Below are 13,059 nucleotides of genomic sequence, written 5' to 3' on the forward strand. Positions count from 1 at the left end.
ATTTACTACACGAATAAGAGAACACAAGAGCAGTATCAGAACTGAGAAAGTTCAGTACCCAGTAGCCCAACACTTTTCTGAGAAATGACATGCAGTTTCTCAATTGAGATATATGATCTTGGAAACAGTGAAACCCCTGATGAGGGGTGGATCAAGGGAAGTGGTGCTGAAACAGCGTGAACTGTACTGGATATACGAATTACAGACCTTATATCCTAAGGGTCTTAATGAGGAACGAGACCCCTCCCCACTTTTGTGATCCATATACTAAGGAGTGGGCGATTCCGCCCTGCCTGTGTGTTGTTTATATCTTTATTGATTATTTTTTATTTCACTTATTTATTTATCTAGATTTCCATGTGTAAGTTACTGATTGGTATAATGTTGGGTATAATGTTGGGAAGATGGACCTTTCGAGATACCGAAAATGGACCGTGAGACTTCAGCTTAGTTGATGCTATGATATTGGATCCTGCATTCCCTCAAGATGTGTTGGATATAATGGATAATTGAATTTGAATGGATATATTGTATTGCTTATTATGTGGAAGTGGTATATTTCCGTTTATTGTAAATAGTTGAACTAATGGTGTATATACTGATGTGGATAAAGGAATTTATTTTGCTGCTTGTATATATTGACACAAAGCAGTGTTGGATGTATATATATATATATAATAGATAGATTACGTATTGATTATGCTGATCACTGAAAAAAGTTTTGGAGTATGTCTATATAATTATTTGGTGTTTTGCACCTGTAGATATGTTTGATCTATGTGCTTATCAATTCAAGATTCGGATATACCATAATATGTTACCACTAGGAGATTCCATTATTTAATGGGGTAATTTATTAATGACAAGAAATGAAAAAGTTTACCATTTATGAGTATATTTTTCCCTATGCGGCATTGTTAATGCTATAGTCTGTATAATCAGTATGGGCCGAATATGGATTCATTAGGGGGTTAATATGTATGCAATATGCCTATAAGGTATTATAGATCAATACCCATTTTTAGTTATTATCCATGTATATTCTTTCATGTAACTAATATTGTCATGTAATGTTATTCCATAAGTGATATATACACTGGAGATTCTAAATAATTTATGCACTTATTACTTTTCTTCACTTTTTAAAATGTATTGGTGTAGGTAAATTAATAATATGTGGGCAAGTTTAATACTCTTATACTTGCACTTATATCATCATTCTTTCCCCTTTTTTTATTGCCCTACTTTAATTGGATGACTGTTATGCTAATTCCTTTTGTATACACACTCTTTCTTTTTCTTTTTGTGATTGTTGGCTTTTTGAGCACTAGCAGAGCCCGTCTTCTGGATTTCTTTCAATGATAGTGTGTGAATATGTACTGCGCATGCGCGGTATGCGGTAGGACGGGGGCGTCGCGGCTCCCGGGGCAGAGGTGGACAAGCGGCCCCCTGGAAGGTCTGGGAGCATGGAGGGGCGGCCCAGGAGGGCTCCTACCCCGTCGGAGGTGGCGGATGACGGGGCCGGAACCGGAAGGACACGCGGCCGGCCCCCAGGTCAGCAGGCAAGTGCAGGGGGCTCCGGCCGGGGGTCACTGGAGGGGGGCGTGCCACAGTGGAGGAGGAGCTAGGGTCCATAGGGGGACAGCAGGCTCTCCTAAGGTAGTGAGTGGGTCCTCCACGAGTGATAGGAGTAGGCATTTGCAATTGGGGCAGGCTAGGTCGTGTAGGACTGGTAGGGGGGCTGGGGAGGCTACAGGGAGATGCCAGGCATGGAGCCCGCTCGGGTGGGGGCTGGGTTCTCCCCAGGAGTGTGAGCCGTTGGAGGCGCGTAGTCTTGGGGGGGGGTCGGGTTCAGGGTATAGTAGTGGTAGTCCTTCGCCAGTTAGGACCACGGGGTCTGGGGGGATGGTAGGTAGGTCCCGGAGGCACAGGTCCGCTTTAGGCAGCTCGGCCAGGGATAGGGAAGTAACCCCCAGGCGCAGTCGGCTGGGAAGGTCCACGGGTAGGGACGGGAGGAGTCGTAGTCCCAGGGGTGCCTAGGCGCAACGCGTACAGGGCACTCGGCGGCAGGGGCGTTTTAGCCGCAAGGCAAACAAGGCATTTGCCTTGGGCGGCATTTTCCAGGGGGCGGCAAAAAACGCCGCCCCCAAATGCCCAGGGCAAGTGCCTTGTTAGCCTTGCGGCTAACTGGGCTGCCGGTCGGGCTGATGGGCTGATGGGCTGGGCGGTCGGGCTGATGGGCTGATGGGCTGATGGGCGGGCGGCTGGCGAGGGAGCTCTTCCTCTGAGCGATCTGCTCAGCTCCCTCGCGCGCCACAGAGTGAGGCTGGGAGCCGGAATATGACGTCATCTTCCGGCTCCCAGCCTCACTCTGCGGCGCGCGAGGGAGCTGAGCAGATCGCTCAGAGGAAGAGCTCCCTCGCCAGCAACCAGCCAAGCAGCCCGACCGGCAGCCCCACTAGACCCCAGGGAGATAGAGAAACCCCCCCCCCCAGCATTCCCAAAGGTAAGGAGGCTGGGGGGTAGGTTAAATCAATTATATTATATTATTATATTATATTATATTATATATTATTATATATTATATTACATTATATATTATTATATTATATTATATATATTATATTACATTATATTATATATTATATTATAATATATTATATATCAGAGAGTGTGTGTGTCTGACAGTGAGTGTGTGTGTCTGACAGAGAGTGTGTGTGTCTGACAGAGAGTGTGTGTGTCTGACAGAGAGTGTGTGTGTCTGACAGTGAGTGTGTGTGTCTGACAGTGAGTGTGTGTGTCTGACAGAGAGTGTGTGTGTGTCTGACAGTGAGTGTGTGTGTCTGACAGAGAGTGTGTGTGGAGTGTGTGTGTCTGACAGTGAGTGTGTGTGTCTGTTAGTGAGTGTGTGTGTGTGCTAGTGAGTGTGTGTGTGTCTGCTAGTGAGTGTGTGTGTCTGACTGAGTGTGTGTGTCTGTTAGCTAGTGTATGCGTATCTGTCAGTGAATTTGTGTGTGTGTGTGTGTATTTAGAAGGCAGGACGGGGGGGGGGGAAGGGTTGGGTGGGGGTGTCGCGGAGGGGGGAGAGGGGCGCCTGAGTTTTGTCCTGCCTAGGGCAGCACAAAAACAGGATACACCACTGCTCGGCGGGAGGCTTTGGTGGTGGGCAGGCGCTCCCAGGGTCAGGACGGGAGGGGAGCACGGGCTCAGTACACCCTACCCAGGACTTCTTCTCCTATTTATTATTATTATTGCAATTTATATAGCGCCAACAGATTCCGTAGCGCTTTACAATATTATGAGAAGGGATTTAACTATAAATAGGACAATTACAAATAAACTTACAGGAACAATAGGTTGAAGAGGACCCTGCTCGATCGAGCTTACATTCTATAGGAGGTGGGTGTAAAACACATTAGGACAGGAATTTGCAATCAAATAAGGTGGACTGCCCTTTAGGAGAGGGCAAGAGACAGGTATGTGAGGTAAGGGTTAGTATTTCCAGGTCTCAGAGCCGTTCCCCCTCGAGATCTTTTCCCTTCTCCTCTTGGAGAACTTTATTGACCTCAAGTAGGACGAAGAAAGAGGAGGAAGAAAAACGGAAGCGGTATCGTAAGATTCCGAAGTCGTTTGTTAACTGGTTGAGGGTGTTTTGCGTGCTGGCCAGCGTGCTTGGCGAGAAATCACCGGGGTTATGCTCGTCCCTGTTCTGCTACTTGGACGGAATTTGGGAGGCGTACCGCACCTATGGGGAGTTGGCATGGTGGCGGTACAACGAGCAGTTCCGGCAACGGCTGGCAGCTAATCCGGTGGGATCAAATGGACCTGCCTCTCTGGATGAAGCTGATGATGGCGCAGAAGGCGCAGCCCTTTCAGCACACGGCCGGCGCAAAGGGGCAGTCCTCCTCGTTGGCCACCTTTCAAAAGGGCTTATGCTGGCTCTTTAACGAGGGCCAGTGCAAATGGGGGACCACCTGTCGCTTTAAGCACGAGTGCTTCGGCTGCAGGGGTGCTCATGGGCTCAACCGATGTTTCAAGAAAGGAAAGTCGGGAATTGCCGGGGCTTCTGCCACAGCCGTGGGGGGGCGCTTCCCCTGCCCCGGGGTTTAACCCCGCTGAGGCTCGGCGCGATGGAGCTGTGGCTTAGCCGCTACGGTAATAGGGCGGATGCCGCAGTACTCAGGGCGGGTTTTGGGCACGGGTTTTTCATTCCATTCCGGGAGAGGGGGGGGGGTACAGGGAGGTTGCACAACCTGAAATCGGTTGCGGACTTCCCGGGTGTGGTGTGGGAGAAGCTGGGCAAGGAAGTCGTGCTGGGAAGGATGGCGGGCCCGTTCACGGTACCTCTGTTGGAGGGCCTACGGGTTTCCCCCCTTGGGGTGGTTCCGAAGAAGGAACCGGGGAAGTTCAGGCTCATTCACCATCTCTCCTACCCGAAAGGGGAGTCGGTGAATGACGATATTAACAAGGATATAAGGATATAAAGGGGAGCTGGTAAAACGGGCCGGGCGCGGGGCGCTGATGGCTAAGGTGGATATCGAGGCCGCGTTTTGGCTGCTGCCGGTCCACACGGATTGTCATCACCTGCTGGGGTGCTTTTTCGAAGGGTCGTATTTCGTGGACTTATGCCTCCCTATGGGTTGTTCCATCTCATGCTCCTACTTTGAGAAATTTAGTACTTTTCTCGAATGGGTGGTGCGGGTTGAGGCGGGGAGCGGTTCGGTGGTGCACTATTTGGATGATTTCCTTTGTGTGGGGCCAGCTGACTCCTCTGCATGCCTGCACATACTTCGGACAATTGAGTGGATGACAGGCCACTTCGGGATTCCGCTGGTGGCGAATAAGACGGAGGGCCCGGCGACGTGCCTTAGTTTCCTGGGATTAGAGATAGATTCGGTTCTAGGGGAGTGTTGGCTGCCGCGAGCGAAGCTGGAGGGGCTAAAGGGGGCGGTGGCAGCTGTGGCACTGGCGCGCAAGGTCACCCTGCGGCAATTGCAGTCGTTGATTGAGATGCTAAACTTTGCATGCCGTGTGATACCAATGGGTAGGGTCTTCAGCCGCAGCCTGTCGGCTTCTATGGCGGGGGTTCGATCCCCATGCCATTTCATTTGGGTGTCTGCGGCCATGAGGGCCGACTTGGACATATGGGATACCTTCCTGCGGGATTTCAATCTTCCCACAGGAGGGCATGTCGGCAGCGGAGTTGGAGCTGTTCACAGATGCGTCGGGTAGTGTGGGCTTCGGGGAATACTTCGACAGGAGATGGGGTGCAGAGAGGTGGCCGGGAGCGTGGGGGTCGAGCTCCCTCATGCGCAATCTGGCTTTCCTGGAATTGTTCCCGTTGGTCGTCGCGATGGCACTGTGGGGTGAGGGGCAGCGGGACCGGAAAGTGGTCTTTTTCTCAGACAACATGGCAGTGGTGCACACAGTGAATAATCAGTCCGCTGCTTCAAAGCCAGTGGTTAGGTTGCTGTGATATCTTGTGTTAATGTGCATATTGCAAAATGTAGTTTTTAACGCGCGCCATGTTCGCAGGTACTTGAACGAAGTGGCTGATGCTCTCTCGTTTTCAGTGGTCCCGATTCTGGACGGTGGCACTGGAGGCGTTGAAAGTGGGTCAGGCATGCCCGGACGAGATATGGCAGCTGGGAGCATCCAGCTTGGGGGACTTGTGAAGGCTTCACTGGCGCCGACCACGTGGGCCGCCTACAGTAAGGTCTGGGACTCTTGGGAACGGTGGCTGGAAGGACTGGATCGTGTATTAACGGTGGAATCGCTCAGGGATCCATGGCAGCGATGGCTTTCTGGTTCAGGCTGCGCGGGAAGGAGGATCTTACCAAGACCTTTGTCATCAGGCAAGTGTTAAAGGAGTATCGGAGGGGCCACAGGCTGCCTGACACTAGGCGCCCGGTGTCGGTGCGGGTGTTGGGGGATCTGGTCAGAATGTTGCCTGAGGTTTGTTTCAACGGGTTTGAGGCGTCTCTGTTCAAGGCAGCTTTTCTATTGGCCTTTTTTAGGGCTTTCCGAATAGGGGAGTTGGTTAGCGCCAATAGGGCTGCGCCCGGGGGTCTACTGGTTTCAGGGGTTCGGGTTCTGGAAGGGAAAGTGGTGGTGCACCTGGCCAAATCCAAGGCCGGGATGTGACGCTACGGGCCTTACCGGGCGCTGCACTGTGCCCGGTGGCCGCGGTGGTGGAGTACCTGGCCCAGAGACCAGCGGTAGGGGGATCCCTGTTGGTACATGCGGATGGCTCTTCCCTTTCCCGATTCCAATTTACCAAGGTTTTTCAGTTGGGCCTAAGGAAGAAGGGGCTACGGGCAGAGAGATTTGGAACACACTCCTTTCACATTGGGGTGGCCACAGAGGCCACACGGTTGGGTCTGGGGGATGAGACAGTGAAGCGAATAGGGAGATGGGAGTCGGTGCGGTTCCGTTAATATGTGCGGTTGGGTTTACTGGATTTAAAAAAAAGGGGGGGGTGCCCGTAGGGGCAGGTTTTTTTTTCTTCGTTTGATTTCTCTCACTGTCTGTTTTCTTCTCCTCCCCAGGCTGTGTTGCATGGATCGTGGGCCATTCTTTTGTCTTCTGGGCCGAGAGGAGGGCTGCAGCTCGAGCTCAGGGCCAGCAGCTGGGCTTTCCAAGGGACCAGTTGGCAGTGCAATGGTTTGGGTACAGGGGATTTTTCTGGGGGAAGGTCTGCGGGGCAGTGTTTCGGAAGATAGCGGGTGGACAAAAACCGAACCTGCTGGTCCTCCATGCGGGGGGCAACGACTTGGGCCTAACACCGCAACGACGGCTGGTGAAGTGGATGAAGCAGGACCTCAATAAATTGAGGGACCTACTTCCAAGGGTAATGTTAGTTTGGTCGGAGATTGTCCCGAGACGCCGGTGGCGGCATGCTCGGGATCCGGTGGCTATCGATAAGTGCAGGAAAAAAGTGAACAGCTTGATGGCAAGCTTCGTGAGGAAAGTGGGGGGAGTGGTAGTGCCACACGGCGAGTTGGAAGGCGGGTTGCCGGGGTACTACTGCTCGGATGGTGTTCATCTCTTGGCAGTGGGTTGGGATCTGCTGAACTTGGGTTGGCAGGAAGGAATGCAGAAGGCGCTATTTTTTCGGGGTGGCGGAGCTCAGACAGCTTAAGGGATCAAGGTCTGAGCTTGTGGCAAGATAGGGAGCTGACGGAGAAGTAATAGGCTTCCCAGGATGAACGTGATGGAAACAAAAAAGTTGTGGTCATCGGTGGTTGATAGGTTTCGAGTCCTGTCGATGGCTCAGAACCTGGTGGGGTAGGGGTATCCGGGTATACCCCTGCCGTGGTTAATGTATGGTTGGCTCTTTAAGTTGGTATGTTGGAATAATGTTGGTTTATGTTATATATATATATATGTGTGTGTTATTTAAATGGAGGTCATAGCCTTTTATATTAACAGAAGGATTCGGGTACGAGGGCGGAGTATGGGGGGCAATGACCCATGTTCTACTTGTTAAGTTATTATTATTATTATTATTATAATTGTAAATATTAACCCCTTAAGACCGCAGCCAAATGTACAAGTTGTGATCCAAAAAAACTTAAACAAAACCTGGCATTTGCGCTATATGTCTGTCCAACCATAATTCACCTCTTTCATATTAAATGCACCCCCCATTATTATATATCATTTTATTCAGGGGAAACGGGGCTTTCGTTTAACATCAAATATTTAGGTATGGAACATAATTTAATATGAAAACAATATTGAAAAAATGGGAGAAAATAAGAATTTTTAAAAATTTTTTAGTTCTACGTGACATTCTAACTGTGAATGTCATAATACTGTTTGCTTTTACTGCAATACAATACACATATTTGTATTCAGCGATGTCTCGCGTGTAAAACAGTACCCCCTATGTACAGGTTTTATGGTGTTTTGGGAAGTTACAGGGTCAAATATAGCGTGTTACATATTTCAGTTTTTTTACATTGAAATTCGCCAGATTGGTTACGTTGCCTTTGAGACCATATGGTAGCCCAGAAATAAGAATTACCCCCATGATGGCATACCATTTGCAAAAGTAGACAACCTAAGGTATTGCAAATTGAGTATGTCCAGTCTTTTTTAGTAGCCACAGTTAGTGTTAATATTTGAAAATGCAAAAAACTAATTTGAACGCAAATTTTGGCCAGTGTTTGTGACTAAGTGGCTACTAAAAAAACTGAACATACCCTATTTGCAATACCCTGGGTTGTCTACTATTGCAAATGGTATGCCATCATGGGGATAATTTTCATTCCTGGGCTACCATACGGTCTCAAAGGCAACCTGGCGAATTTTAATGTGAAAAAACTGAAACGCAAACCTTATATTTGACTCTGTAACTTTTGAAAACACCATAAAACCTGTACATGAGGGGTACTGTTATACTCAGGAGACTTCGCTGAACACAAATATTAGTGTTTCAAAACAGTAAAACGTATCACAACAATTATATCGTCAGTGTAAGTGCCATTTGTGTGTGAAAAATGCAAAAAATGTCACTGTCACTGACGATATCGTCGTTGTAATATATTTTACTGTTTTGAAACACTAATATTTGTGTTCAGCGAAGTCTTCCGAGTAAAACAGTACCCCCCATGTACAGGTTTCATGGTGTCTTGGAAAGTTACAGAGTTAAATATAGTGCTAGACAATGTAATTCCCTGAACTTTTGGCCTGGGTTGGCAGGCAGGTCCTGCAAATTGTAATTAATAAAATGACCTAATTATGTAAAATTATTACATAAATATATGCGTAGAATTATTATATATATATGTGTGTATATATATATGTGTGTATATATATGTATATAATTTTTTTTTATTATTTTTATTTATATATAGGTATATACATAGTGATATACGTATATACTTATGTATATAGATATATATATTATTTCGTTCTACATGTATTTTGATATCAATATATATATATTAATTTTAAAATACAGTTAGAACGAAATTACGCATGTTTATATATTTTTTATCTATTTTTTTTATTATTTTTTATTATTTTTTTATTTATTTTTTAACGTATTTATATATTTATTTATTTTTTATTATATATAAATATATATATATAATGAAAATTATATATATATTTAATCAATATCATTGTACGTGTATTTTGATATTAATATATATATATATAATTATGTATATATTAATATTAAAATACACGTAGACAGTGTATGCATATTTATGTGTATGTGTGTATATGTGTGTATATATATATACTTAGATCATATATATAATAAATATATATATATGATCTAAGTATATATAATTTATTTTTACACTGTTTTAACATTTATTTTTTTTTCAGACAGCAGGGGGAGTACCTGTCATTACAGGCACTCCCCCTGCTGGCAATGCCTTGGACGGCTATGCCGTCCATGTGATCGCGGGGTCCTCGCAAGGACCTCGCGATCACATGGCCCTGGGCGGCTGAAGAGGACGCAGGGGGACTCCCTGGGCTCCCAGGTAAGTCCCCCATACCGCGATCGCCGGCGTGGGATCGCCGGCGACCGGGTAAGTACATAAGATCGCAGGACGTACTATGCCGTCCTGCGGCTTTTAGAGCCACCAAAATAAGGACGGCATAGTACGTCCTGCGGTCTTAAGGGGTTAAAATGGTTATTACTTAAGATTGTTTAATAAAGCTGTGGACAAATTTTCCCATATGCCCTAGTGCGTTATTGGGTTAGGTATGTGGGGTGATTGTCCTGGATTCCGACTGCCCAGATGGCGACTATACACCGGTCATGTGTTTTAGCTCATAAACGTGGCACTGTCCCTTGTTGGGTGTTTGCATTTTTTTGCAAACAACTTTCCCCCATGATGGTATATCCACTTGCATGGTGGCAACCAGGAGAGAAGAAGAAGACTATAAACACTTACTTGACACTCTCTGCCCTGGTACTGCTATGTTCTTCCCAAGTCTGTTTTAGGCTCCTTTTGGCTTCATCTGACAGGACTCTGCAGTACATGCATTACAAAATGGTAGTCTATGGAAGTTGCAGCCACTTTCTGAATCCTCAGGAGATCCTCTTGTGCAATAAAATTGCTGAGGTCATCTATGGCACATTGCAGGAGAAAATGCCTATTTCGATCAGATCAGAGCTAAATTAAGGTTATTGAGAGTCGTACGTCCTGGCCTCTTTTTCTGTGAGAGTTGTAGGTGTGCGGGGGAACCTGAGTGTTGTGAGTGAGAGTGGTGGTGTATAGTGGCATACTGTTGTGTGTGGAAGCCGAAGAGCTGTATGTGAAGGGGTGACGTTTTCCTGTAAGAGCTGGTTGAGCATTGTCGTCTTCACCAATAGTGTGCAAATCACTTTAACATGTCTCTCGTGGTCCAGTACTTAGTCAATGACTCAGAGCACTGTCTGTGTTAAAGTGATCTGCATCTCATAGAGGTGCAGACCACAAAGCTCTCTGTAGAGCGCCTGCAAAGGGAAGATTGTTTACCCTCTCTCACACTGTGATTTTTCCCAACTCCCTCTGTTGCAGTCCTACTCAAAATGGTAAAAAACTGGGGGGGAATTATTGTTCATATTTTTGCTTATAACAGTTTTTATACACTGCAACTAACTAAAGAACTCCAAAAATTCATATATCAGTCCGGATTGTTAAATGCTTAATATGTTTAGGATCTAAATTACTTTTTGATAGTTATTGCTAACCCTGTACCAACCCCATACTAATGGTCTTCAGGTCTTCAGAAGTCAAAGGGCTCTATGCAGCAAATACTTCCTGCACAGAGTTCATCAGTCAGCTTGAGGCCATTAAAAATGTTACAGGAGCCCCCACAAATCTATTGATACCTGGGGTTAGTGGTTTGAGTATGCATCTAACACTGCTCACACCCAAGCTCTACACAGGCACTTAAATGCCTATTTAAAGAGCTGCTTGCATTGCGGATTCCAGTGCTGCATGCAACTCACGAAAAAGTCAAGCCCCAGGTATTCACTGATACCTGTTGTTAATGGTGTAAGCGGGGATATAGCCCTGCTCACAACGCAATCTTTTAATAGGCATTTTTTAATAGGCAATTTAACCCCTTCCCGACCTTTGACATATCAGGTACGTCTGACAAAAAACAGCCCTTAGGGGGCGGGGCCAGGCCGCCGAGCTGGATGGTTGCAATACAGCTCAGCTCCTGAAAATTACTAAACTTTAAGCCTTTAACCTACAATTTTCAACTTCATAGCAACCCGGCAGCACTGGTCCTTTGTGCAAAGGGATAACTGGATCCAGGGAGAGGCTGACTCCTCGAGTTGCAGTCCCCTGGAGGAGAAATCTTCGATGTCCCAGTCGGGGCCTTCTCTGGCGGTGAGTGGGGCGGACGGCCGCTGCTCCACTATCCTGCCCAACAGTGCCTAGCCAGAGGCCCAAAACAGCGTGAAACTGGCCCTGTCCCGCCCCTCTCCCCCGGACCGGTGGGGGTCATCCTGGTCCTCACCCTGAGGCCCTGACCGCAGCAACACAAATAAGGCCCAGTGACAATACCACCCTGATCGGCAGCCTGGGCACATCATCCAAAATGGCGGACGCCATGTGCGCTGAAGGCAGCGGGAAAGGATGTTCTCCCCTCGCGCTCACTGCAATCAGCAATAAACACCCATTACAGCGCCCTACCAAGCCAGAAGCAGGCGGACGAAAGGGAGACACAGCGCCCGCACCACAGCAATGGCGAACGACACTCAGCAGGTGAAAACCCTCCCTCCAGAAGAGACGGGGAGCCAGTCTCCCATACAGGGTGCTGCATACCTTTCCTGGATTACCATACCACACTGCCCAACCAGCCCAGACAGAGCCAGGATGTACAACGACTGCTGGCATACAGCGGGACCACGCTAAGCCCACGGAGGGCAATGGCCAAGCAGAGACTCATGAGGACGTTAGCTTATGTGCTCCACCGACCCAAACCTACCCAATACGGGTAGTGTATAAATAAGATTCAACATGCCACGATAAGCCACCCTCATTAAACATGCCCGAGCGTGACGATAAGGGTCTCTAGGATGATCTACTATCTTACAGTTAAAGCAGACGCCCAGCTTTAGACAAGCAACATGCATTGCATTTATAGAGCGCCCTAAGCTGGAAAGGTTAAACTACATTATTATAGTCAGTAACTAACCCTCCCAGCTGCCTTTAATAAATATTAAGCTATAGTCAAATCGACAATATTCAGAATTAGCCTGTGTAAAATATCACAATGTGCAAATGTTTAGGCATTAAGCCTTTCCGTTCAGACCCTATACTTGCCGTCACTTAAGCTCACTTTTACAAAATGCACTGCGATGAATAACATGTTATTAACCATCTGATTAACAAGGCACACAGCATAATGTTATTTTGGAGTATTTTTTAATAATTTCCTTAAAACTCATACCCCTCTTAAATTGCGAAGTTTATAATTTATTATGCTACATCAGCAAGCTTTACGGCAAACACATTTGCTTTGGATACGCAGGCATGTAACTGTTTTTAACTTTAAGGCAGATTTGTTGGGCAGATATTCATATATGTTTGTATTTTTTCTTAATAACGTTTTACTTAAAGTCAAGCTTGATTACTATAAAAAAAAGAAATTGTGCAGTCTTAATCAATGCCGTATCTCTGTTAACCACGAATGGCCGGTAACTGCTGTTGTGGCATCACTGGCATGTATGTAACATTTTCCCTGCACTCAAAAATAAAGAATTATAAAAAAAACACACAAAAAACAGCCCTTAAGGACCGCGGATGTACCTGATACGTCCGCAGCATATTAGAGCGCCTCGGCATCCTGCAATATCCCCCTTAATTCATTAATTAAAAAAACATTTTTTTTAATGATCCCCTTCCCTCCCTACCTCCCTTCCCATGTACTTACCCGATCGCCGCTGTCCCCCCTATGCAAATTAGGACCCCCAGGGGCCATGTGACTGCCATAGTGCTACCAGCAGGGGGATTACCTGAACTGACAGACAGTCCCCCTGCTAGTGAAAAAAGTAAAAAATAAAAAAGTTTAAAATAAAAAATAAAGTTAATTTAA

The sequence above is a fragment of the Pelobates fuscus genome, chromosome 1 (genome assembly GCF_036172605.1).
Source record: "Pelobates fuscus isolate aPelFus1 chromosome 1, aPelFus1.pri, whole genome shotgun sequence".
Lineage (NCBI taxonomy): Eukaryota > Metazoa > Chordata > Amphibia > Anura > Pelobatidae > Pelobates > Pelobates fuscus.